The sequence below is a fragment of the Columba livia genome, chromosome 10 (assembly GCF_036013475.1).
Source record: "Columba livia isolate bColLiv1 breed racing homer chromosome 10, bColLiv1.pat.W.v2, whole genome shotgun sequence".
NCBI classification, from domain to species: Eukaryota; Metazoa; Chordata; class Aves; order Columbiformes; family Columbidae; genus Columba; species Columba livia.
The window spans coordinates 22,283,317-22,310,989 of record NC_088611.1 but is presented as its reverse complement, the minus strand read 5'-3'; the positions used below and the strand labels follow the sequence as shown (position 1 = coordinate 22,310,989).

General features: G+C 51.8%; 1 long non-coding RNA gene across 7 annotated transcripts; it reads right to left on the bottom strand.

The window, feature by feature from the left end:
* Positions 1–6,387: 6,387 nt before the first annotated feature.
* Positions 6,388–25,089, bottom strand: LOC110363651 (uncharacterized). 7 transcript variants are annotated; one of them, XR_010475198.1, is made up of 5 exons: positions 23,456–25,089; positions 23,225–23,353; positions 19,978–21,930; positions 12,409–12,547; positions 6,388–9,211 (listed from the first exon to the last, which is right to left on the bottom strand). It is a non-coding gene; the product is annotated as an uncharacterized LOC110363651 (long non-coding RNA). The 7 variants fall into 7 exon arrangements; XR_010475196.1 differs by having other exon boundaries at positions 19,978–21,927; XR_002421894.2 differs by having other exon boundaries at positions 19,978–20,064.
* Between the last annotated feature and the right edge of the window lie 2,584 nt (positions 25,090–27,673).

Genomic DNA, 27,673 nt, shown 5'->3' with positions numbered 1-27,673 from the left:
GCTGGTTAGCCAGTGCTGCTGTCTGCCGAGGTGTACTGGAAGGTGATGATGTGAAATTCTGGTTTTGCCCATGTCAGAGCATCCTCTCCCCCACGGCTGGGTTGCCCAAGGGCTGCGTGTTGGGACTTGCCAGGAAGGGGGGACAACGTGCAGCTGACCGTGTCCCTGCAGCCCCATGCCCTGTCACGGTGCCACCAGCCGGTGTCCAGGCGGGGGAACAGAGGCTGTGACACCGCGAACTAGGAAAAGTCATCAACGTGATCCTCAGCAGAGTGAAACACGGGGAGTTTGCTGGGTGGGTGCTGCAGATGTGCTGTAAACTGCAAGTTTCTTCTAGAAGCAGGAGTTCTGAGAGCTGGCATTTCCTGCCAGCGCAGGGATGTGCTGCTGGCACCGGGCTCTGCCCCGTCACACCGGAGCAAAGGACGCTGCAGCGCCAAGTGAGCAGAGGCAAAGCGGGACACTGCGTGCAGCAGTGACTTTGTGCCAGGTGATCAGGGGAGGCTGATTCACTGCTCGCTGTGATGAGATTGCTCACCACCAAAATAAATTAGTTAGGCAACTGCTTTTGATAAAAGAGCACAGAGCTGGACAAATCTGCCTGAACAATTTCCCCTGGAAGATCATTTTCAAATCCATTTCTTTTCCTCATCTCTGCAGTATTTCAAAGCAGTGGATGAGATGGATGAGCAGGGCAGCCCGGGCCCTGTCTCTGCTCCCTGCTGCTGCCTCCAGCACCTCCTGCGTCTGCCGCTGCCACAGCCGTGCTGCGCAGAGCAAAGGTCCCATCACCCGGGGCGTTATCTACCACGTCAGACCCCACGCCTGCTGCTCCCCGTGCCCTTGGGGACCCCTCGTCCTTGCAAACTGGTGGAAATGAATAACTGTGCTTTGGAAACGTGCCCCTGCACAGGCAGCTGAGTGATTCACAGTATCACAGTATGTTTGGGATTGGAAGGGACCTCAGAAGATCATCCAGTCCAATCCCCCTGCTGGAGCAGGAACGCCCAGGTGAGGTCGCACAGGAACATGTCCAGGTGGGTTTTGAATGTCTGCAGAGAAGGAGACTCCACAACCCCCCTGGGCAGCCTGGGCCAGGCTCTGTCACCCTCACTGCGAAGAAGTTTCTTCTCAAATTTAAGTGGAACCTCTTGTGTTCCAGCTTGATCCCATTACCCCTTGTCCTATCATTGTTTGTCACCAAGAAGAGCCTGGCTCCATCCTCGTGGCACTCACCCTTTATATACCTGTAAACATTAATAAGGTCACCCCTCAGTCTCCTCTTCTCCAAACTAAAGAGCCCCAGCTCCCTCAGCCTTTCTTCACACGGGAGATGCTCCACTCCCTTAATCATCTTCGTTGCCCTGCGCTGGACTCTCTCCAGCAGTTCCCTGTCCTGCTGGAACTGAGGTGCCACAACTGGACACAATATTCCAGATGTAGTCTCACCAGGGCAGAGCAGAGGGGAAGGAGAACCTCTCTCGATCTACTAACCACCCCCTTTCTAATACACCCCAGGATGCCACTGGCCTTCCTCAGCAGCACCCTCTTTCTTGTTTCAAACCCAGTGGTGAGGTGGGTCCTGCTCATGCGCAGGGCTGTGACGGGCGATGACAAGCCAATGTGCGCTCGGGTGCACTGACTTTTGGTTGCTTAGTGACAGCTCTTTAAACCAGCTTTTTGCTGAGACTCAGGGCTCTGCTCTTGGGGAAAATCACGATTTCGCCTATAAAAATCATCTCCATGTGGATAACCTTAGATGAAGCATGGAAATTGCTAATGAATCTTGATTGCTCTTTTAATATTATTTTTTGCCCTTGTGAGTATAAAAGTTTTGGGCAACCACATCAACTGTGCATTTTCAAACTACTTTTTAATCCCAGCACCTTATGTATTTCTGAGGATGAAGCCAAAGATGCCTTTGTACAGTTTGAAGCCAGCAAGTGCTGCCATAGAGCTTCCCCAGCAAGACACGCGGCTGCCTTGACCACATATCAGGTAAGGAGGGGACGCTAATGCGCACAACTCTCCTGGATTTGTACCTCAGCCCACTGCACCGAGAGATCACTTCAGGTATGTGTTTGAGGTGGGTAATTCAACATGAAAAATTCTTCAGCTTTCAGCTTGTCTCACATTTTCAATTGAAAAGCGAATCTGGGATGGGGCTCAGCCCCCAGCTCTGGCCCGTCCAGCAGCCCCATCACCCTCATTCCCATTTGGTTTTGCCAGCACCATGTCCCGGTGCTCCAGCTGCAAACGCCAGCGCACACGTTCATCTCAAACCCACCAGGCTGTTATATTCAGTTCTTTATCCTTGGATAAGCATCTGCTACATGTACCTATTTTGACAGAGTTATTTTTATTCATTAGAACAACCATTTTTTGGTGTGCTGCTATACTTTTTGCTTCTTCCCTTCATGACTTAATGATAAGAAAAGATAACTTTGGCTCTGGCAGGAAGCGTTGTTTTTCTGCTTGAACTAATGGTAGTATTTTAATAGCTTCAGATAAAGGATTAGCACTTGGTTTTGGCAAAGAGCTGCTTTTACTGCTCGAAATAGTCTGGAGTGTGCATTTTGAGTGGGCAAGCTGCCTTTCCAAATGATTTGTACCCACCCAAAAGAACAAAGCCCAACTATTTTTACTCCTGGGATAAACCAAACAGAATCAGGCAGGAAAACCCGTCCTGAGTGGGTTTGGGTGAGCACAGCTGGAACAGGGGGCTCCTGGGGCATTGCTGGGGCTCATTCACAACCTATGTATCTCTGGAAAACTGTCGGCTGCAGTTAAATCAGGGCCCATCGACTTTGAGAAAAACAAGCCCAAATTTATCCTGAATTGGGTCAGAACTACTAACACCTTAAACTGAAAACCTGGTGGTGTAGCAAAACCATTCCATGCAGTTACTTGGGGAAACACAGGGAATTTGGAAACATCAAATAAAGGCACCTCAATGAAGCGAGAAATGCTCTTAGGCTTTCCCGGGGGTTTCGGACAGAGGCTGATGGTTGTGCTGGTGTCCCTCAGCTGCATCTGGTAGAAAGGCAAAGCGATGTCCACAGAGATAAGGCGATGTCCACAGAGATAAGGCGATGCCCACAGAGATAAGGTGATGTCCACAGGGATAAGGCGATGCCCACAAAGATAAAGTGATGCTCACAAAGAGAAAGCGATGTCTGCAGTGAGGCTGTAAAGCTGGTGGCTGGAGCAGAGCGCCAGGACATGCCTGAAGGTTCATCATGTGAGTGGGATGCTGAGGTGCTGATAAGGACTAAGATGAACCAGTTTCCCACTCAAAGGGCCTCTCATATCTGTAAACAGTATTTTAGACCCTCTCCAAGCTTTAACAACTCCTTTACAATGTATGGTGCCCTGCGATGCTGCCTTTGACACAGCACTGGCACAAACCCTCTGTCCTGACCGCGACTGTAAGTGCCAGGGAGACACCATCCCGTTCACACAGAGCTCCAGCCACATCATTGCTCATTGCCTATGCTAATCCCCAAATCCCATTGCTTAATACTGTTAAGTATAACCCTTTATCCTATCCCACAGAACCCAGATTTTCCTTTGCCCTTTGATTTTTTTTTTTTAATCATTATTTTAGCTTGTGGTCCTTGTTTTGTTGTTTCTCCAGTGAAAGAGGGCAGTTCAGTACCAACGTTACCGTGGCCCAGCAGGCTGTTCTGTACAGCTTTGTTTTCCTTTGGATCATAGCACTCACATACATTTAAAGGTGTGAACACTCCCAAGTAGTTTGCATCGTGCCACAGTGAGTAAAACAACAAGTCTCACCTGGCTGTTGTTACAAAAGGCTCCAGCACTCAGGCCTTGAAGCTGATATCTTCTATAGCATCTGCACTGAAGTTAGCAGGATTTGATAATCATACCAGAGACTGGAAAAAAGTGAACACTGAGAACTTTGAATATGTGGAATATTCCCAGGACGCCCCAGAGGCACCTGTTCTGCAGAGCCCCAGCTGGACCCGCATCTGGTGCCTCGCACTGCTGGGTTTCAGCCCCACCGGGAAGGGGTTTGAAGTCTCGTGGTCCCTTTGCACCCCTCCAGCTGTGACCATGTTCCTCTCCAGTGGGGCAGCCCTGTGGGAAGCCAGCATGGTACGCATGGCCTGCACAGCACTTTCCTTCCCAGCAAGCTTCTGTTTTGTCCAGCTTTGATGTTAATCAATGAATTGCCAACATCTGCATTGTTTGGCGGGGGGGAGCGGCTCATGGGGGCTGGGTTTCATTGCTGTGAGCACAGAATTTGCAGAAAACAATGTATTCCAGAGGACATCGCTGGGACAGGATCATCTCTGCTCATAGACTACAAATGGAACAAGACACGACTGCAGACAATAAGTAAAACTCAAAGAAATAGATTGCATGCCATGCTGACCTGTTTCTCTACTACTTTTATGCAGCTGTACTTCTCGATTAACCTGTTTATAAACTATGTTTTCAAGAAACATGTTAAAAACGTGTCCAGAATGAACCTCGGTGCCACCGAACGTCAGCGCACATGCCTGTCCAGGCGGCGCTGGTGGAAGGAGCGGAACGGGTCGGCACGCTGGTCGTGCCGCGTCCGGGCCCCACGTGTTGCTGTGGCTGTGGGCACCACGCAGAGCCCGAGATCGCAGCTCCAGCTGCAAAGGTGAGAACTCAGTCCCTGCAGCTCTGCTCCGGGGATGCTCCCGGTTCCGCCTTCAAGGTGGGATTCTGCGAGTCCACTATAAGCTGCCTGGCACAGGTTAGAGCTTAAACTGGGATTTGTTATCTTTTAACAAAATGCTGCTTAATCAAAATATCTGTCATGACGGTGCTTTGATCTTATGCCCTTATATATATCTTTTTCATTAGATGTTAATATGGTGCCTGAAGAAACTCTAATTACGTGGGGCCCCAGTGAAATATTGCTGTCACTGATGCTACTGAGAAGTAATTGAGTTCTGCTGTTCCTTAATTTACGAATGAGAAAAGCTTTGATTAGCTTAAGAAGAAATAATGATGCTACAGGAAGTTTCTGTTTAATCAGATGGAAAAAATGAAGTTTGTGGCCCTGGGGGTGCTGGGGGTGGTGCCTTCCAGCTCCAGCCCGAGAGCGGAGCAGGAGGGAAGCGATGGACGGAGCAGGAACTCGCTGCTGGGTCTGCCGAAGGCTGAGCCTCTCCCAGAGTTTGGGCTCTGGGTCCCATCCTGAATGCGCTGAAAACGGGGGTGTTCCTGCTGCCATCGATGGCTCTTGCTCAGTAGCTGCTCACCAGCTGCAGCACTTGCTGTCCCCAGGGGCTGTTTGGTTTATATCTACTGGGACTTGTCCTTCTCCGCAGAGGAGTTTCCTCTCTTCACCGGGCTCCTGGGCTCACGCCAGCATTGCAGCTGGTCCGGCAGCAGCAGCCAGGTGAGCAGGGAGAGGTGACGATGTCCAGGGCTGCAGCAGGACCGGCCGTCCTTCTGTGCAAGATGCTCAGAGCTGCGTGTGTCCCCGAGCAGAAGGGCAGGAGCGCAGCACAACCGGGTTGGTCAGCTTTAACAACCATCAGCGTTGCCCTCTTTGCTCACAGTCCTGGTTTCCAGCCAGAGCTGGAATGAATTTTTGGTGCTGGGCTGGATGACCCAGGGAGCAGCTGGAGCAGCGTGGGGCTGCGTGGTGCCTGGACGCCCAGCACCCCGGGTTTTAGGGACACTGTGACATGGGGCTGACAAGCAGAGCTCTGAGCGCGAGGCTGGGGCTCGCTCCTCCAGCCCTGCACACCAGGGAGCTCTGCCAGCTCTCTGCGGCGCCTGGAGCTGGGTCCCCGTGATACAGAACAGAACCTGCAATATCGGATGAGTAACCGCCCAGGCTCTGAGTTTCCTGGCTTGGGTCAAAGTCTATCTAGGACTTATTGTTGTTTTAAATGGAGTTATGTGTTCGTGTTTATAGACTATTGTGCAACATCACCGTAGCAACAACCATGCAGTTGATTTATATACCCCAAATTTAGAATATTTTTAACCTGGTCATTTAAACCATTTCCACTGGACCAGAATCTGGTACTTATACTCTTATCTCCATTTTTTTGTTGTTAAAAGGATTTTGTTTAACATCTGCACATTAAGAACAGCTGGAGCTGTGTCACGGCTGCGATGCCCCTGTAAACTCCTATGGTTTATGAACTAATTGGCTAGTGAATCCAAAATTGTTTGGGATGCTTTAGTCACCACTTGGGGGGGCTGTTTCTTTGTTGCATCCAGACGTGACTGAGACAACCTCACCGAAGGCATCTCCCTGATGTACTCTGCACTGGGAAGCTCCCCATAGCACTTGCACCTCCCCATCACTGGCACAGCTGCGCTCCCCCAGCCCCAGCACAGCTTGTCATCTCCTGCAAGAGGGATGCGATATTTCAAGTTGAGCATGTTGTTTCTTATTCTCATAGGAAGAAATAAGGGGGAGTTTAATTTGGCTTCCCAGAATAAAGGAGCATGCACGCAGCAGAGACCTCTGGTAAATCCCGCTGGCGGCTGAGTGCCCTTGGCCGCTCGGTGCTGGGCAGACCACGGGTCGTGCTGGGCTGGTGTTTCCTGACTCCTCCACACGCTCTTTTCTTGCAGAGACTGAATATTTGTAATCAGCTGCTGTGATAGGAAAGTCACTGGGAAAAGGCCTTCGTAAAAAGAATAGTTTCTGTGTTAGGCATCAGGAGGACCAGGTGCTACCAGTGGATGTTTTTGGAGTGGTACCCGAGGAAACTAACAACTGCTGTCCCAGGAGCAGAACTAAAATAAGTTGGAAACTTTTAGAAGAGGCAATCGCTCAAAGAGCAGAGTCTGTGCTGGCCGGTCCGAGGGCCGCTGTGTCCCATGTTGCCGCTGTCCTCGGTTCGTGTCCTGTTAGAGATTACACGTGCAATTTTGAGCTCTTCAGCTCCAGCTCACTTGCTTACCAGAGAACGGCTCTGGCTCTTTGGAAAGGGCTGACACCTTCCTCCCGCCTGTGTGCCCCCCCAGCCTGGCCTGGGTGTCTGTCCCAGTGCTCCCAGTGCTCCCAGTGCTCCGGGGGAGGATGCTGAGGCTGCGGTCACGGCGGTCCCAGGGACCTGCAGAGCTTTGTCACCCACAGCGGGTGTCAGTGTTGTTCTGCGGCAGCGCAGGGACCGCGCTCAGGGAGCAGGACGGTGGAAGGCCACAAGCCCCCGGTGTCGGGACAGCAAACCCCGGGTGTCAGGACACAAACCCCCTGTGTTGGGACAGCAAACCCCCGGTGACGGGACAGCACCCCCCGGTGTCGGGACAGCAAACCCCCGGTGACGGGACACAAACCCCCGGTGATGGGACACAAACCCCCGGTGACAGGACAGCAAACCCTCCGGCTGCGCATCGTCCCGTGGCATCTATTCGGTCTCTGTGGTGCTGGGAGCACCCTTGAACAGGCATTCGGGGCGGATACTGGATTACATTCGTGTTTGTTCCACTTCTGAGAGTTTCCAGATTTACTCGCAGATGTTCTCTGGGCCTTTCCCACAAAATAAGCCACAGAATTCTCCAGATAATGGCAAAACGCACTTTTGCTGTGAGAGCACCAACCAGTTTTTCTTCTGCAAGTTGTACTGAGAGCCAGAAGAGCCTGGGGTGCACTGGGACCCCCTCAGCTCCTGGGACGGTGACAGGCCCCTCACTACCCTTCCATTTCTTGGCGTATTTTCCTAATTAAACAGCAGGGCAACTAGTCGGAGACCCCTTCTTCCTGGTGTTTTCTGTCTCTGGAAGTCTGAGGACCAATTTTGCTGCAGCCTTTTCAAGAACCAGCACTGGATAATCTTGCCTCTTTTGTTAGTGTTTTTTTTCAATATTAGTAGAACGTTTGTTTACCTGACAGTTCCCATTTAGCGTTTGACAAGCTCTACAGCTGGTCAATTTATTTTACTTTTAAAGTGAAATGATGAATAAACATGAAAAAAAAATTACTTTCTTTTGCCAGCACTACACAGACATTTGCCTTTGTTAAATAAATATTATTTATGACTCCTTTAATGGTTGTACAGCACAATTTGTTAGTGCTGGATTCTGTCCTGTTAGGACCAGAATTTTATCACTGTATTTTGACACAGGAAAGGTGCATGTGCATAATGCGAGATGTCCAAACCCGCGGGCAGCTCTGTGCATGGATAACCTGATGTCACGGCTGGTCCCGGTCTGGGCTGTCGTGGGGGCTGGGGCAGCCTGCACCTCCTCTTCCTCTAGTCAATGGGCTGGAGTTGGACCAAGGGTTGGACTTGATGAGCTCTGAGGTCTTTTCCAAACCAGTTGACTCTGTGATTCTGTGATTCTGTTTGGGCTTTATGTGCAAAGTAAACCAGCCCGGGTCCCAGCTGCTGTTCCCAGCTCCCGCGGAGACGCCAAGCGGGGCCGTCAGGACCCTGCCCAGGGCGGGGGTGTCTCATCCCGCCCTCCGTCAACACCTGCGCGCCAGAACGGTGACAGGAAAAGGAGAGTTTGTTCCTGCACCCTGGAAATGAGGTCAGATCTCAGGCACGAAATACAGCAAATTGCTTTCTGTCTTTCAGATGTGCTCAGTTCTGAATTTGGGTTGTTGGAAGGGAAGAAGAGGTTTAACCCAGGGGTGCGAGTGCAGCTACAAAACTGGCCTCTGTCTTTATTTGCTCTTCTGCACAGTTACTCCCAAGGACAGCCAAAAGATGTATTGTTACTGCACTAAAATTGCCGCTTAATTAAAGTTAATCTGATTAAATACGAACACTTAAATAAAAGTCTACTACTATGTTAACAAATAACAGTGGAAAAATACGCATGTAAGAAAAAAGGCCTTTCAGGCCAGATCATGTGCCTGGTTTGCATCACTAGTGAGTTTGGCTGGAGCACCTAATTAATCCAGAGTCGCAGCTTATGAGCCATTTGGTACACTCTTCATTTGCAGCGCACATCCTTGGCTCACGCCTTTCCCCGCAAGCCCAAGTTAGCCATTATTCTGATACTGCACACAAGCTGATTTCTGAACCTGATGTTTTTATAGCCAGTCGCCGGCTGTTGGAATGTGTCGGTGTGTTTGCAGGTGCGGTGTGTCCCGCGGGGCCAGAGCTGCTGGGGTCGCAGAAGCTGCGATGGCTCCTTGGTGTGTCCCTTGCTGCTGCTGCTCCCACAACAGGACCATTACTGGAAATCAGTCGTCCCGGTCCCACTGGCTTGCTGGAGGTTGGCAGCTGAGGACCTGTCGGTAGGAAGAAAATGCTGGAAAGCTGATAGAGGGGAAAAAAAGCCCTTAATCCTGTACATCTGAGCCAAGATGGCTCCAGTTGTGTGCTGCTGGCAGAGGCGACGCTGCGTCCGTGCTGTGTGGGCCACCTCAGCATCCAGAAGCCAGACTGGTAGCCCACACTCCGCAGACATCTTAAGCATTTGAAAAATAATTTCAATAATTTTGGCTGGCCTTTTTTCCCCATTTTCACTCTTCCATCACATGGCTGTTGCATTTCCCAGCGTCTCTGGGGAGCTGCAGCCGGCTTTGGGTTTCCAGGGAGCGCAGTTTCCCAGCCCTTGGGGAGCTGCAGCAGACGGGGCTGCCATCTCTCCAGGTCCAGCTCTGCTCCCGTCCCGCACCAGGGCGCTGGCGGGTTTCACAGCCCGCAGAGTTATTACTGCCCTCTGGTTTTCCCAAACATGAAACTTAACAGGCTTAAAAATGATCTTTAAGTGACAAAAAAAGAGAAGGCACTGTTCTAAACCCGTTTTGTTTATGTGGCTTCATTAAGTTTAAAATAACAGAGATGGTATCGTGCATAATCATGGCAGTCATTTTAAAGCATGAATCCACTGGGGCTAATGATGGCTTGAAAAGCCTTAATGAATCAGTTGTTAACGGCTGCTAATGTGTGCTGCACTGATGCAATCAGGATGCTCCATGCATAAGCATATGCCTCCTGCATCTGTCCAAGCACAGGCAGCAGCGTCTGCAAAGTGACACTCGCCTTCCCACCGTTGTGCGGGGAACTTGTGATTATCCTTAATTAGATGTACAAATACATTCTTTGACTAATTCCACATTTACAAATAGATTTGAGGCTGGCATTAGTCATTTGTTTTTCCCAGCAAATACGCTGCATCCCTTGAGTCACCAGCCGGGGGAAGACGTTTGTGCGGTGCATGTGCCATCGGTGCCTCCTGCGCTGCCGCCCCAGCCAGCTGCACAAACCAGCTGAAATAAACCACCCTCTGAAAACAGGCAGCGTTTAAAATCCTGTTTAAGATCCTTTTTGTTGCATCTGACGGTGCAATACCTGTTCTGGCCAGGGCAGCAGGACCTGTGCGACCTGTCAGGGAGAGAAAGAGCTCCAGCGTCTCCAGCCGCTGGTGATAACCCGGCGAGCAGCACGGGCAGAAGTGCGGAGCCATTACTTTTATCCCCTGTTTTAGCACAAGGTTTGAGAGCTCAGCTGGAGCTGGGACAGTATTCATTGCCCATGGCCAGGCAGAAACAGGGGCTCGGGGGCAGTGTGGGCCCATAAGGACACAGTCGTGTCTGCGGGCGCGGGGGGAGCTGCAGCGCAGACTTTGCATCTGGTGCTGCAGAATCCCTTCTGGATTTACATGGTGCTTTAGCATCTGAGCCCCTCTCCGTTGAATGCTTTAGATCTGCAGTCCTGTGAGCACTCAAATCAGCGGGTCACCCAAATAAAATGTTCTCACTGCTGCTACACGAGAAGCAGCTGCATTGTGACAGTTCTGCTTCGCCCACAAGCCCCATATTTCTGCTGTAAATTGTCCACATGCTGGGGGAAAACAACAAGGTTGTAAAAAGCCTTTCAAATTCACCAGTGCTGCCGGAAGGAGGTGATGGTGAATCTTGCTGGGCACAGGGTCACCCAGTGCCAGGTTTCACCCGGCTCTGCCATGTCCCCATGAGCCTGTCCCTGTCCCCAGCCGTCCCGCTCCCCAGGCTGCGCTGGGCTCTGGAGAGGAACGGTCCCTATTTTGGACACTTCTGCATTCTGCTGGGATGGGATGGCCATGCCTTTGGGACTTTGAGCTTGGCATTTATTCTATTTCCACTATACACCCAGGTCTTTCCTTGAGTGTGCTGGTAACAGGTGAAATGAATGCTTGTGCTAAGGAGAGAGCGGGGTTCGACACCATGGGGTGTTGAGAATAGCAACCGGTTTCACTTTTTATTTAGAGGTGATCTTTAGCAAATGAAAAAGAAATTCTAATTATCAAAGAGATGATAATTATCAAGTGAAATGCCAGGGAAATAATTTTTTAGAAATGTATTGGAAGATGTAGGCGGCTATGGTTATTATTGCTCCTTTTACCTTTTCTAAGCCCTGGCACACATTATTTATTACCACTGTTTTCATCTCAGAAGCTAATTTTGAATAAACATTAGGATTCCAGTCCATTTGAGTCTCGCTAGAGTGTCGTAATCTCCGTTGCTGCTATTATACATGTGATTGCAAATGCACGAGTTTAGCTAGAACATACTGTCTTTTCACCCACAGGAAAGAGGAGGTTTCACATTGAAAATGCAAGTAAACTGAAAGACCAAAATAAACTTCAAGGGAGATGGTTTGATTTTCCATGCGGTCTGTCAAAACCAGCTCTGGCTAATTTCTGTCTTCCAACTCTATTCCAGCCTATAATTTCCAGATCCCAGCATCGGAGGCAGCGTGCGCTCGACGGCTGCACAGCGCCCGCGCACCCTCGGGCTGCAGGGGAGCGGGTGCCGAGACCCCCGTGCTGCCTGTGCCCCCCCAGCTGCCTTCCCCGTCACCCGGCTCTTCATCCCCTCCACTCGTCAGGGCCTGCAATTCTGCTTAATAATCCACATCTTTTGGAGGAAGCTGGGGGTGGAACCTCTTCTTCCTGCGGGTGTGAGCCGGGCGGTCCTGGCTAAAAAATGCACCAAGCCATGGGTTTGGCTGGCATTAGGGAAAGGCAGGAATTGCTAAACTCATTTTGCAATGAAAAAGAAGGAACAAAGTGGGGCTCTCCATAGGGAGATAAGGTCCCTCCGCAGCACAGCCACCAGCCTGGCTCCTGTAATAGTGCTATGAACAGTGATGACAAGAGGAGAGGAGAGCAGCTCCCTCCCCAACGACAGGGACGGGAGCAGAGCAGCAGGGGTTAAATCTGCAGCGGTTTCTGCTGCAGTAACACAGCACAGTGCAGCCCAGCACCAGCATCTCCTGCTTCCGAGGGACAGCGGTGACGTGTGTCCGCAAAGGTGGCGTTTCCCCACCAGCGCCAGGGTCTGCAGGGGGACATCCCAATCCCGCAGCCCCTCCGTGTCCCAGGAGGGACCGGGAACCGCGTCTATGCACAGACCTCACCTCATGTGACACAGGGGAATGTGATAGCACACCAGGGGCTGGAAACCAGGGCTTAAAGGGTTTAAGGAATTAGCTTAAATACCTATAAATGCAGTAAAAATGGTGTAGGATGCTGGTGGGTCTCCGTCAGGTTTTCTTCCCCTCTTCGCAAAGCAGCAGCTGTCCTGGACTGTGAGGTTTGTGGTTACAAGTTGGGGATTTTTCCTTTCTCAGCTGGTGGTCTAAAGGGAGATACAGGATCTGATCAGGCTTTTAGGTAAATATTTTCCCCATGGATGTTTTCCATTCTTGTTGCCGTGCTCTATCATTAAAGTGATGCATATTGGCAGAGACATTTTCAGTCCAGCCTGGCAGTTTATGGCTGCCGCCTTTCGCTCCCTATTATATTTGTCAGCTTTACTGAGTTACTACATAATCTATAATGATATATTTCCAAACCTATCCAATTATGCAATCTAACTCTAAAGGATTTCATTTTAAAATAGGCAGTAGCACCAACAAGGGGTGGTTGTACCAAGATGACGATTATTGCCTAAGAAGAAAAGGCTCTGCAGTGGGTGCTGTGCACGATGCCCTCTGTCCTGGTTTGTTAAAAATAAGTTTCTCTTTTAGTGAATTTGCCTGTCAGCTAAAGCTTCATATCAGCTGCATTTTCCTGACAGCCAGATACATGTTTTGGTAGACAGCAATGGTAGGCAAGGTCATTGATAAGGATGGATGGACATCTTGTGAGAGGGGAAACGAGACACAGGTGACCAAAATCTGACCAACTGAGTATTCCACCCCATTCACGTGATACATCATATAAAAGTGGGAGATCACGAGGATCTTGTCCCTTTTCCCCATGGCGACATAAGGAGAGGACCTTGCGAGTTGTCCATGCGAACTGAGACCCAGTGACAGACTGAATCCAGCTCCAGTTGGCTGCACAATCCAGTCCAGGACTTCGGGTGTCAGCTCTGCAGTTGCTGAGACTTTCCAGATTGGTTTTGTATATTTTGTATTATTTTCTCTATTTTTATTGGTAGCTTTAGCGAAACATTTTTAATTTTTCCATCTCTCTTCTCTCTGTTGTTCTTTCCCTCCTGATCACCCGTCCTTGGTGGGAAGGGAGAGGGAGGGGATAAGGGGTTAACAATACATCTACCATGGTTTTATTGTCACCCCGCAATCAAAACCTCGACACCCTCATTGGCTGCGGGGATGAGGCTGGACCACAAACCCAGGCATGGGTGGTCTTGGCCTCCTTGGTCACGATTTGGGACTTTGATTAAGAAAACATGACTCACCGACCTCCTAAGTGATGTACCAACCTGCTCCAGAAACCATTCTGCAACTGGCTTCAATTTTCCTTTGTGTATTTATAAAAACAGACTTGGTTTTCCAGTACAGTGCCTTGTATGTGTAAATTTTTAGAGGTTTCTGATACAGGATTGTCCCTTTTTTCCCTGCAGAAGAAGGAGTGCCCTGCTCCCGAGCCCCATCCGGAACGTTGCGCTGGCTCAGGTGCCTGCGGGAGCCAGCTCTCCATGGCTCCTCCTACACTTGTCCTTTTTTTATCACCAATCTTGCAACATTTATCTCAGAAAAGCTCACAGGAGCACCTCAGCATGCTTTGGGTTTAAGGCTAATTTAATTTAAGTGCAAACACTTGTGTTTGCAGCACAGAGCTTGAGGGGATGAAGCAAACAGACCCTAAAAAGTTCAGAAATGTGCAGGTGAACAGAAGGGCACCAGCACTCTTGTTTAACACCCAACCGAACAGCCTCCTCCCCCAGCATGTTTTATATAGTTCCTGTGCTGTTTGGGGCCTTGGGGGGTTGCACGGGTGGTACCCGCAGCCCCCCCATCTGCTGCATCCACTGGACGAGCCCCCGCAGCGGAGACTCTCAGCTTCCCACATCCACACACACAGGCTGTTTCCAAACGATGGACCCAACTTGCAGTATGTTCCACAATGACGACATATTACAGTTGCACAAGAATTTACAAAGGGTTGAATGAGTTATCAAGTTTTAGTAACCTTTTTATACATGCTCTGTGCTCCCTCCACCTGCTGTATGGCCAACATTGAGACAACAGTTGAATTTGTCCCAATTAGGTCTGTCTTTTTGAAACACCCTATATATATGTATGCATACTCATATAAGAGTGTGTGTGTGCTTACATATAGCTGTATATGCATTTTCTATAAGCAAGTGCAGCAGGCCAGCAGGACACATAAATCAAGCAGGCTGCCTGCCTGGCAGTGACAGATTGTTTTCGGCAGATGCATCTAATGCAGTTTTAGTCTGGCCTTACTCGGGTTAAACAAGTCCCTGACCTGCGTAAGTCTGAAAAATGCCCTGAGGAGCTGATCCTGTGGCTCGCTGTACTGTGCAGGGATGCTCAGCCTGGTATGTTGGGGGGTGATAAGGGGATGCAGGGGGATAAGGGGATGCAGGGGGATAAGGGGATGCAGGGATGCTGCAGGGTGCAGGGTGATAAGGGGGTGCTAGGATGCTCAGCCCAGGATGCTGTGGTGTGCAGGGTCCCTCCTCTTTGGGGGCTGGCCCCCAAGCTATTGGAGGGACCTTGCTTTTTGAGGAGACCCTACGATATCATCAGGATAAGGAGGAAAGCCAGGGGGGTGTTTTTCTCCTGAGCCACCAACAGAGAGGGCCCAGACAGTTTGGATAAGCTTTCGAAGCAATCCAAATAGCCTAAATAATCGTCAGGCCAGATTCCTGCTGGACCCAGCAGTTGCTAGTGGCTGTTCAGAAACAAACACAAACCCCACTTCACTCCTGCCCCGTCGTTCTTGAAGGACGAGATAAACTTCTCCCTCCCTGCTGCGGCACTGATGTCTGACCTGGCAAAGGGGGTTGGTGGGTCGCCAGCCCTTCCTGCACCCACCTGCAGGGCTTCTGTTCCTGTGCTGAACCGTCACCAGCCATGGCGGGACCAGCATCCCTGGATGGAGGCACCTGTGGGGACGAGGGACCGACCCCCAGCGCCGGGCGCCACCTCCCCCGTGACAGCCTTGGGGTGGGAGTCCTGCCATTCCTGGCGTTCTTTTAATAGGACTTCAACTATATTTAGGTCAAAAATAAATACATTCTTGGCCTGAGTACACTTTTCAATGCCTGATGAATGAGCAGGACGTCTTCCGCAGGAAACGATAACATTCCTGGGTGACGGCTCTTGCCTGTGCCGGGGGGGACGCAGAGCTCGGCATCCTCACCAGCACGGGGGACGGCTCCTCACCGTTATTAATAACCACACTACTCTGTTTATTATGAATGCTGCATGGGAACGAGGAAAGAAACTTGATGATGTTGAAATGCTGTGTTTTAAAGAGAGCCAAGCTCTGGAAGGTCCTGCTGGGTGGCAGCAGGGACACCCGGCCTGGCCGGACCCTCAGAGATGGTCTTTGGGGACAGCACCCGAGTGGGGCCGCTCTCTGCCATCTCTCCTCCTCACGCTCCCCAACACCACAAACAGGGGTCCCTCCGGGTCCCCTGAGGCCACCAGAGCCACGGGTGCTGCTCCAGCAGGGTGCTGTGTGCTCCCCTCCCCAGTGCTTTACCCCACATCAGCTCCCTCCACGTGGCTTTGCTTCCAGCACCTTTAAATAACGTTTCTTCTCTCTGCCAGAGGAGGTTCATTGCTTTCAGTTGAAAAGCCAAAAGCACACTGAAGAAACCCTTTAAAAAACCAATATCTTCCCAGGGAATAAAAAAATCCTCCCTGCATTGATCTGTCCATCTGTCTTAGCACTGAGACTCTTCACATGCCGACCTCCTGACACAGCCGCCTCTGTGCAGAGCACCGCTCTGCATTAGCCTGCTTTGCTTCTTCTCTCATCTCTCCAGGTCCTGGAGGCTTTTTTGCAGCATCTGAGTCTGCGCAGGGCTCCCATGCTCTCAACATGGTAATATCTTATCTGTGTTTTGCGCTTGCTAATCATCAGTTAAACTCCCATTTTAGGACATATTTTCGCTAAAATTCTGCCTTATTTGGCCTTTTCCTCTCTGCGATTCCGGTGACATCACCCAGCAAGCAGCCGATTCACACAGCTCTGCCCTGGCAGGACACGGAGCTGTGCCGGGGGCTCGGGAGCCGTGACCGCGGCAGGGACCGGGGGACAGAGGGGCCGTGAGCCCGAGATGCAGCCCGGGCAGTGATGGGGTCTGTGTGTGCAGACTGGGAAGCGCTGGGGATGTGGCGGGTGCTCAGCCTGCCCGGGCCCCCGGGGGTGTTTAAATGGCAATGTCTCCCCAGGCCACCTGCCAAGCCCCTCGCACGTCTCTCCATCACATGGTGTGTCCCAGAGCGGGCCCGGTGACACGGGCACCCCTGGGTGCTGCTCCTGCGGCACAGCCAGCGGCTCGGCGGGGTGGTCGCTCCCATCCCTGCACCCACCACGGTTTCCATGGGGTATTTTCCTCCCCCGTCCGCTCTGCGGCTCTGGCTGATCTGGCAGAAACACCTTCTGGTGACGAGACCGAGTGAATTGGTGGCAGCTCTGCAGTAAATTTGAGGTGCTATTTCCTCCGGTACAAGCCAGACTTCCTTTTCACTTGGAATAACAATAAAGCAGCTCCGCAGCTTACGGGAAAGTTTCTGTTCTGAATCCTGCTCCCCTCAAGCTCCACTGTTCACTGAATAATCCACATGTACCATGTCAGACTGCAGGGAATGAGGTGTTCTCCCACTTGGACAGGCTGAAAAACTGCCACCAAGGTCCTGCCACCACCTGTTTGCAGGCACTGCCTGCTGCATGGCATGGGACAACTGGCCCCATGTCCCTGCGGTGCCGTGGGACAACAGGTTCCATGTCCCTGGGATGCCATGGGGCAATTGGCTTTATTTCCCTACTCCAGAACTTTCTTCTTGCCATGTCAGAAACTCACAACCCAACTCTATAAATCTCCTTTTGGCTGAAACCCCACTATAAAAAATCCTGTGCCAAGAGCTAATTAGAAATAAAAAGAAGATTAATTTTGAAAAATCAGATGAAGTGGGATATTTCTGGGTCAGGGCTATTTCCTGATTGCATCCACCCAAACAAAACAAAACCCGCATATTAATGACTCCTAAGAGATAAACCAATTTACTTTGCTACATATGAGGATCAATCTGAGTCACTTTATTACAAGAAGTGGTTTTGCCAGCTCGTGCCGCTGGCATTTCCAGCAATAACACGGCTGAGGACTGTTTAGTTTGGGGTGTCCGTCAGTGTCCATCCCACACGGATGCTCCTTCCCTCCCTATTTTTTGGTGTCACACACCACGTGGGTGATGAAACGGCTCCGGGAGGCGTCGGGGGGCACAGGGAGTGGGACAGCCCTGGCTCAGCTTTTGGCTGGAGATGCAGGAGCTGTTTGGGGGATGGTCCTCTGGGTGCCCCTTGCTGTCCTTGTCACCAGAGCACGAACAGGACCCTGACAGGGAAACAACCAAGAAGGTAAAGCACATTTCCCAGTGTAAACTGCTCTGACTATAATGAGACCTAGAGAGCAGAAGAACATTTTAAAAGATCCGTATTTGAGGCAAGAGCCATGAAGCAGCAGCAAGAACTGTGGTGATCCCCTCGGTGACCCCACAGGCACTGAGTCCCCTTGACTTCTTGCATGTGTTTCCAACGCGGAGCAGCTCAACCGGTGCAGACACCAGCCAGCCCTGCCCCTGGAAACCAAGGAAATACCTCACCCACGCGGGAAGGAAAAAAGCTCTTAGGAGTGAATGCAAGCGCAGGAAACCCGCCCACTGGGGCAAAAGGATCAGAGCAGCAGTATCAGGCCTTTTCTTTGTTTTTCTTTGCACTCCTGGTCATGTTACTCCCTTTCCCAGACAGATGACACGTTGATTTGCCTGCGCTGCAGCTGGGAGCTCGTGCTCAGAGCCCAGCCCAGCAGAGAGGCGATTTTATCTTCTGCTGTTCCGCTCCTTCAGGGCTGCCCTTGCAACAGGAGAGTAATTAGCAACTGGCAGCAGCTCCCAAGAGGTTGTGCCATCATCTGTGAAGCGCTTTGCTTCCTCAGATGAGCAAATGTTTCCAACTCTTTGCTTTATGTAGTTCTTGGGTGCAAAATTACGACAAGTTTGTTACAGGGCTTGCTATCATAAAGCAGTATGTCTTTAAGGATAAGGAAATATAGTAATTGGTTCAGGCACTAAGAGCATACGAAATAAATTGAATTTCATTTTGGGATTAGGGAGGAGAATCTAGGGAGGCTCCAGGACAAATCTGAGAACTCATGATAGCTGCAGTCACTCAAACTGTTCCAACCACATTGTTTTCTTAAACAGTTTGAAAGCTGCTTTCCCAGAATCGGGATCTCTCACAGAGCTGTGATGTGGCCTCGCACACATCACTTTGTATCTGATACTTCAAAACGAAGTGTAGTTTTTGCATCCAGCTGCAGTTAAACGCCCTGCCAGGGTACGCAGATCACTGTCAGTGTTCTATTTTTACGGGGGTTTTCTGCTCGTTCTCCTCCTTTCCTGTTCTTCCCTGGCTCTTTCCCACCCTGCGACAGGGCTGGTGCTGGGACACAGACCCGCTGTGGTGACTGGGGCTGGGGGACGCGGGGGCACCCGGCGCATCATTAGCACCCAGGGAGACCTCTGGTACCCAGGGACATCGCCAGCACCCAGGACATCACCAGCACCCAGGACATCACTAGCACTCAGGGACATCACCAGCACCCAGGACATCACCAGCACTCAGGACATCACCAGCACCCAGGACATCACCAGCTCCCAGGACATCACCAGCACCCAGGACATCACTGGTACCCAGAGACATCACCAGCACCCAGGACACTGCTGCATGGCTGGGGACATCCCAGGAAAAGCAATTTGCAACCGTGTCCTGCAAATGTTCGCTAAAAGCAGCCAAAACAACAGGAGGACTAAGACTCCTGCACCTGATGAGCAGGCTGGGCTCTCTGGAGCGGCGGCCATCAGCATCCAACATGAGAGGCTCGTTGCCTGAGGCCAGAGTCACCCTTTGAACATATATTTTATCAGCAGCTCAAAGCAATGCAACAGCTTCCTCTTACAACCAAACGCATCTGGTTTGGGTTTTCGGATTTATCCCGCGATCCCCGCCGTAAGGGCTGGTGCTTTGCCAACCCATTGTTTCTCCCTTGGAAACAGATGGTAAGGGCTAGAACCCTGACTGCGTTCAAAACCAGTCCAACGAGTTCAACATCAACCTGCTGGCGAGATGTGTTTTTAGAGATCTCCTCCTCTGCCAGCGAGTGCCCTGGCCCTGGGGTGGTGACTGCACGTGTGGGAACACGTGTATGATGGACACGTCACAGCAGCAGGACCCATCCCCGTCCCCATCCCCATCCCCATCCCCATCCCCATCCCCATTCCCATTCCCATCCCCGTCTCCATCCCCATTCCCATCCCCATCCCCGTTCCCATCCCCATCCCCATCCCCATCCGCATCCCCGTCCCCATCCACATCCCCGTCCCCATCCCATTCCCCATCCCCGTCCCCATCCCCATCCCTTTCCCCATCCCCATCTCTATCCCCATTCTCATCCCCATCCTCATCCCCATCCAACCCGGAGTTCCCAGAGCAAACAGACCCCGTGTTTGTCATCCATAAGCAAATCCCTTTCCCTGTGTAATTTCCCAGAGCCTGCTTTACCTCTGCCTGGAGTTTATCTTCAAACTGAGTGAAATCAAGAACCCAAGGTGATCTGAGAACTGAATGCCGATGGAAAGCTTGCTCCTCCTTGGCAGAGGATAGACAGGTTAGCATTCACTTCCATGGCAGCCTTTCCGAGTCACAGTTTTGGTGAGCAGGAAACGATTAAGAGCAGCTACTTCAGGAAAGACACTTTTCTCCTAATGATACAACTTTTTGGATCAAATCTCAGCTCCAGAGTTTGCAGGAGCTACTGATAGTTCAAAATTTGTCCTGAATTAAAAAAAAACAAAACAAAACAACTTTTTTTCCTTTTTCTTTTTTGGTGAAAGATCCGGGAGCAAATTTGCTGGTGCTGTAGACAGATATTCTTCCTGCAAGCTCTGTGCTCTGTCCTGGAGAGCGCTCCCCGCCATCTCCATCTCCGCCTTGGGCATTGCCCACAGTCAGTGCAGAGCATGTACCAGCCCTTCAACTTCTACAGTTTAAATATTGCGCCCGACAGTCAAGTAAACTCTTGTACATTCTAACCAAAGCAGAACAGGCTGGTTGTAAACACTAGGATTCGATTCATCTAAACTTTTGACCTTTTTTGGGGAAAAAAATCGTAAAGCGTAAGATATTTGTAAATTTTTCCGGTTTGTTTGTACTAAAAGAGTGGCAGGGCTCTATTTTGGCGAGTGTGCCTCGACGAGCACGTCCCAGCACGTGGGCAGCGTGGGCAGCGGGGTTGGAGCCAGGGCGGCTGTCAGAGGGGTCTGAGATCCGGCATCCACCGGGGCACGCGGCATTCCTGTGCCGGTAGCCCCAGGTACCGCCGCCACATCCTGCGGGCAGCGTTAGTATTTGGACAGTGTTAAAATCCAGCCAGCGGTTCCCAGTTGAGATGAATGCCCTGGCAGCACCCCAGCCCGCGCCAACCTGCCCGGAGTTCCTCCCGCAGCACAGGGCCCAGGCCTTGACATTGGCATTCGGTATTTAAACAAAGTACACATTAATATCTGCGGAAGTGATGCCTGAGTAATAGCTGCATGAACAGACACGATTAAGGGCCACGGAGAAAAACAATTAAGCTGATCGGCCAAAATATTAGGAAAGCAACTCTGCAAATAGCATTTATTTTTTTTTGTGAAATAAAGCAGGGGCTGCAGGTTGCTGGGGGCTGAGCTCTGAATGTTCATGGCAGTGCTGGTCCTCAGGCAGTGCCCGCTGGCACTGAGGACGAGGAAGGCCACCAACTGTCAGCTTTGCAATTTGGTCTTTCATTTCCCGCATTAGTTCACGGTGCAGAAAGCTGAAAGCGGCGGCATGGTCACGGTGTATTGGCCTCGACAACAGCTGCGTGAAGTCGGGCTGAACTCCCGTGTTTGCCCGAGGAGACGAGCCCGGGCCTGGCTTTGGGGTGGAAAAGGAGGATTTTCTCACAGTCCCGAAGCACCACTGGCCCTGCCAGGGCAGGGGACGCACAGACACAGGGACAGTCAGACACGGACAGATGGACAGTGTTCCTGTGGGATGAACACTGTGACCTTCCCTCCTGCCAGAGACGGGGTGAACAGGACAGACCCGCTTGCTGAGCAGCTGGAGGGTGTCACGTCCCGTTCGTGTCACGTTCCTTTTGGCTGTCATCTCGTCAGGATTAAACTCAGCCATTCGCAAATGGGAGGCGAGGAGCTGCTGCCGGCCCCGTGGGCGCTCGCGGGTGCGCACGCTGCTGCCTTCGCCGTCACAGCAAACAAACCGTGGGGCAAAGCCTGGAGCCCCCTGGGTCTGGCAGACCCCGGGAAGGGTGATTTTTCTCACCAGACCTTTGCCGTCCAGCAGTTCCAGGCTCTCCCACCTGCCCCGTGCTGGCACGTCTCCCTTTCTCCATCACCTGCAGGTTCTTGCTTGGCTCCGGTGAGCAGCGTGGTTGCTACGTGAGGGACGCTGGCACCAGACAGGACAGTGCTGCTGAAAGAGAGCCATTCATCCCCAGAGCAAAACACAAAACTGCAGCGTGGTTGTGGCTTCACAGATGGAAAACCACATCACCAGACAGTGCGGATCTCCTGGAATTACACTCTGGGTACACAGGAAGGTGTTCACTTCCCAGGGGATCTAAAGCATAAACTGGTGTGCAGAGAGAGAATAGCCTCCTGTAGCTGACTATGAACCTAACGCAGCATGAAATGGGGACAACTGAAAGCTCCCATTGGTTTGCAGAGAGAACAGACCCAGGTCCCCCGTCACTGGTACGCCGGGTGTCACTGGTGGGTGCTGGCGGCAGCCAGGATGGAGCTGGGCAGTGTCCATGTTGCCCGTGTCACTTCCCGCCGGGTTCCCACCGCGGTGCAGAGCAGGGGCTGCAGAGCACACGCTGCCTTCCCGTTCTGGGTCCTGTGCCCCTCCTGTTTCAGGTCTGTCCCCCTCCCATTTCGGGTCCTGTCCCCCTCCTGTTCCGGGTCCTGTTCCCCTCCCATTCTGGGTCCTGTTCCGCTCCCGTTCCGGGTCTGTCCCCCTCCCCGGGCTGCTGCTCGCTGCCGGTGCTTGCCCGGGAGGTGCGGTTTGGCACCGCGGGGCATAGAAACACCCATGGAAAAGCAACCCAAGAACAGCACAGCTCTGTCTCCCGTGGCCCCGCTTATACAACAGGCATCTGTTTGCTGGCCTCGGCATTTGAAGGACACGCTGGTGAATTAAAGGCTGAGGAACAAAACGTTTCATTTTGGGTTGTGGCATGCGTGCCAGGGCAGCGGGAAGAACGGTGAGGGCCCTGTTTGGCTTTTTGCCCCATCAAAAAGGAAGACGTGTCTCCAGTGTTGTGCCCATTTAAGGCCACACAGACACCTTACCCAATGTACGAGACAAACTGGCTCTCAGGCAGTTCCTGACCACAGTCCAGCTCCACGAGACAAGCACAACCCAAAAATGCACTCCCTGTGCTACCGGCCGCTGGGATGCTGCCCATGGCGGGGCCGGCAGAGACGGGGGGAGACAAGGGTCCCACCACCAGGGCGGGTCCACGCACGGCCCTCCCCGTGCACCGACACTGGGGCCAGCCTGGCCCAAGCTGGGTCTCCATCCGGGCATCATCCCCGGCAGAGCAGGCTCTGTGCCCGGGGCTGTGGGACAGGTGATGTCCCCAGCATGGAGCGGGACAGGGAGCAGCCGTGGGCACCACCCAACAGACCCATCGCTGGGTTCACATCCCCATCACCCTGCCCTGCAACGCTCTTTGGAGCAAGCAGGATTTTTCCATCCTCACCTGCCACTTCTTGTCTTTCCTTCAGCTTCTCATCACGTGGGTAAAACACCTTTTGTTCACAGCAGAGCTGCCGGGCTGGATCCGGGGAGGGATGAGCACAGCGGACTCGGTGGTTCTGCAGCGCAGCGGCTGGTGAGTCAATGCACGTTTGTTGGGGAGAAGCTCAGGAGCATGAGGGGACTAAATTAAAGCATGGTTCTCGTACAAATGCGAGGAAACCGTTGTACTTACACTGTTCATGAACCGGCTGATGATGTTTGCAGAGGAATCCCCTTGAATCCCCACTTCTTTTCACTGTCTGTTCCCCTGCGTCCCGGTCTCTCCCCCGCGCAGCAGAACCGCTGGAGCAGCTTGTCCCAATTCTCCTCCGCCCGCAGGAAGGTCCATCCCAAGCCCCTCAGCGCTAGGGACAGGCAGTTTATCAGGAGCAGTTAGTCAAAGGCAACTTGTAGTCACTAATCTGGAGATTCCCAGAGACTGTGATTGTTCCGTCCCTGTAGCAGCATCAGAAAAGAAAAATTGCTGCAACAAGTTTTCCTTGGATTTGAAAAATGACCTTTCTTTTCTGAGTAAATTCAGAGTTGCAAAACCAGAAGGCTGGTGTCTTCCAGTTCAACAGCTTTGGAGTCCCATTCCACTAAAAGGGCTGTTTTTCAAGCCTTGTCAATCTAAGGAAATTTATTTAGGCAGTCTCAAGGGAAGGTCTTGGCAAAGTATTAATAGGTTTCTTTTATAAAAGAGACCTTTATTCACTGGTCTTTAAGCTGGCCCATGTCTCATTTGGCTTTTCGAGCCCATGTGCAGAGAAAACGTCTGTCTTTGACAGTCTCCATGCTCCAGCACCTCTGTGGGGCTGCGGAGGGGTTTGCTAACTGTAATGAAACATCTGGCTCCACCATAACACAGCTGCATGTGGCGGCTCCTCGCCCGGGCGGCGAGCGGCTGGAGCCCTCGGCACTGCTGTTGTCACCGCCGCTTAAAGGCACGAGTCCTGTCTGCAGCTGCTCACCTACAGACACCTAAATCCTTTCCATTTCAGGGGTCATTCTGCTCATTTAACAAAGATGAGACTGACCTGTGAAACACCTCAACACAAACTACAGACACTGCTGACCTTGCAGCTATAGACATTTTGAAGCCCGCACAATTAGTTGAGTCTTGCTTTAACACATATCTCAAGACTGCTGGATAAAGTGTCCTTCAGCTGAGCGTTGCTCATTATACACTAAAATGAATACGTAACACACAAATGTCTGACCAATTGGCTGTGCATTCCTCAGTGGACTCCCTGCCTGCAAGGTGCTTTGAGCTGACATCTGGAAGCTGCTTAAGCAAGTGGTTATTTGAACAGTCTCCATCGTGATTTGGTCAGAAGGCACTTGCTCTCCAGGCAGATAAACCCTGGTTCTCCCCAGTTTTCTGCTATCAGCAGCACAACGCAGCGCACAGACACGCAGAGCCATAAATCAGGTGTTGCTGCAGGCGAGCGAGGCAGGAGCCTGCTGACGGGCCCCCGAGGTGCGACCGTTCTGCGACAGTGCATGGCTCCTCATCGTGGAGAGGTTTGCGGTTTGGTGATTTGGCTGAAGAAGCTGAGTTTAAAAAGTAAATAAAAGTTTGAATTAGATTTACATAGGCATAATTAACCTCACGATTTGCAGAACAGCATGCAGCCACACGCACTTTATTTAGCTCAGCCCTAAAGCAGCGGCTGCTGCAAGTCCCTGCAAGAGTTTCCACTGGAACAGCCCGGCACTTCATGACTACTTGCTCTTGCACCTCTAAATTTTCTTTCTGGAGCTTTGAAGCAAGTTTTATGGCAGTGTTTGTACAGCCACCTCAGCCTGCCTTTGCTTTATGTTTTTCTCAGCTGAAGCCACTGCATTTTGAGTTTTGTTAGTTACGGGTATCTGAAATCACATTCTTTTAAGAATTGACTGTGCTAATAAAATTCCTTAAATGTTTCTGTTTAAGGCAATTGTCAGGGATCAGATTCTTATTGAGTTACACTCCAGATAAAATTTCTATGGCTATGGTTATTCACCAAGGTGAATAACAAGCAGCCTGTCAATTCATTGAAGAAACGTCCAAGCAAACAGATTTTCTTGAAAAACATTGCAAAGGAAAGTGCTGCTTAGTTTGCCTCCCGGAGGCGATGTGGAACGCAGCGCGGTGCCCAGCGGTGGCAGCGCAGCGCTCGAGCGGAGCAGAGCAGCCTGTCCAGGGCAGGGTGTCAGGGCAGAGCTGCTCCCGCCCGAGGCCGAGCCCTGCAGGAGAGCAGGAGAGCTGCTTTTTCCCTATCTTTCCTCGATTTCCCTCCCTCTTCTGCATGGTCCCAGCACCCATCTGTCACCCTGTCACTGCTCACGTGCTCCCAATGACAGGGCTGCTTCTCCACGGGTTTGGGGCTCCTCAATAAGCCACAGGCATCGCCCGTCAGCCGCTGTTCCCCTCTCCCAGGACAGGTAACTTCCTCCTGGCCATCTCTGCTGAGAAATTTTATTTTGAGTTTTACTGTTTATCCTACACTAGTTATTGTAAATATATGCGAAGAATCAGCCTTCGCTTAAGCAAAGGGCTCCCTCCCTTCTTCCCTCCCTCCCTCGCCGAGGTGGATATGGGCAGCGCTCCGGCCACTGCTCTGCTCTCCATTTCCTCCCCACTTTAGCAGCGGAGGGTCCCCTGGTTATGTGCAGGACCCCCCAGGCAGGGCCCGGAGACATGGGGACAACCCCAGCGGTGAGGGGGGTGCTGGGGACACCTGGGAGGAGGATGGTGACCCCCTGTCCTTAAACAGCCTCTGCCTTTCCCCTGGCGAAACCCTCCCACATCACAGACAGGCCCTTTCTCTTCCTCAAGTATTTCTTAAAAAACCATAAAAATAAAAAACGGGACCACAAATGAGACTGACTGCCCTGCAAATATTTGTAGATTCAGATCGGTTCAGCTTTGCAAAACTTCAGCCTGCAAAACATCAGCTGAAATGTGGTTTCTGCCCCATCAATGGTTATTTTCTCTCTGTGGGGTCCCGGCTGGGGCTGCACGTGGGGAGCAGGTGAAGAGCCCCGAGCCCAGCACAGCCCCTCCCGCCAGAGCCCCCGCGCTCCAGCAGCCAGTTCTGCTCCATTGAAGGGTTTGTTTTCGGAGTGCTCCCCCGGCCCCCCACACCGCTCACTGCTGGACAGCCCCGCACTCTGTTCATTGATGCACAGCCCCGCACTCTGTTCACTGACACACAGCCCCACACACTGTTCATTGATGCACAGCCCCGCACACTGTTCACTGATGCACAGCACCGCACTCTGTTCACTGACAGACAGCCCCGCACACTGTTCACTGACAGACAGCCCCACACACTGTTCACTGATGCACAGCCCCGCACACTGTTCACTGATGCACAGCCCCGCACTCTGTTCACTGACAGACAGCCCCACACACTGTTCACTGATGCACAGCCCCGCACACTGTTCACTGACAGACAGCCCCGCACACTGTTCACTGATGCACAGCCCCGCACACTGTTCACTGATGCACAGCCCCGCACACTGTTCACTGATGCACAGCCCCGCACACTGTTCACTGATGCACAGCTCAGCGCACCCTGCGCGTTCAACTCGCCCGAAAAGCCGAGCTGTGACCCGCGGAAGGCGGCCGCAGCAGCGTCCCTTGTTCTGGATTATAAACCACAGCAAAACACAGCCTTATGTCTTCACATGGGGTGAATAGCTCTTCATGCTTACCCTGAATTTCAATGTTAATATCAAAAGTAAAGACTCACACATGTTTTGAGCTGTTAGATGTATTAATTTCACGCTTTTGCTCCCGACACTTGAGAGGCACAGGATTTTGTTAAGCTGTTTAATTGCAGTGAACTTTTTACAGACAGCGTTTTATAAGCTGCAGAAATTACCTGAAAGGCTCGGGTGGATGCCAGCAGTCCAAAAAGCCCGAAGCAAGCATGTGTGTGCTGAAATGGGGACTTCAGAGGAGAATTACCATTTATAGACTGCAAAATCAAACCAGGACATGCTACAGTGGTACCTTTTTCCAAGCAGCCAAATGAAGGGACCACGGATGGAGGACTGTGTCGAGGGAGACAGACTGTAAGAAGCTGACAGCGCTGTCTGCACTGTGCTCATACCCAGAGAGATGAGCCCACACAGGCTCCACTGCCAAGGACAATCCTGGTACATGAGCTGGACTTGACCTCTCCCTGGAGCCCATCCCAGCCTTGAGGGTGCTGGGGTGACCCAGCCCCAGGAGCCATGGCTGGGGACAAGGGGAGGGCCACCCGCCATTAAAGGGACAGTGCTGGACGTAGACACATCCCCAGTGCTGAGTGCCAGCAGCCCCCAAACCCCGTCTTTTCACAGCACCTCGGCTCTGCCCCTCACCCCGTTCCCAGCACGCAGCCAGAACACAAGAGCCACGTCTGCTCCACCTGCTGCC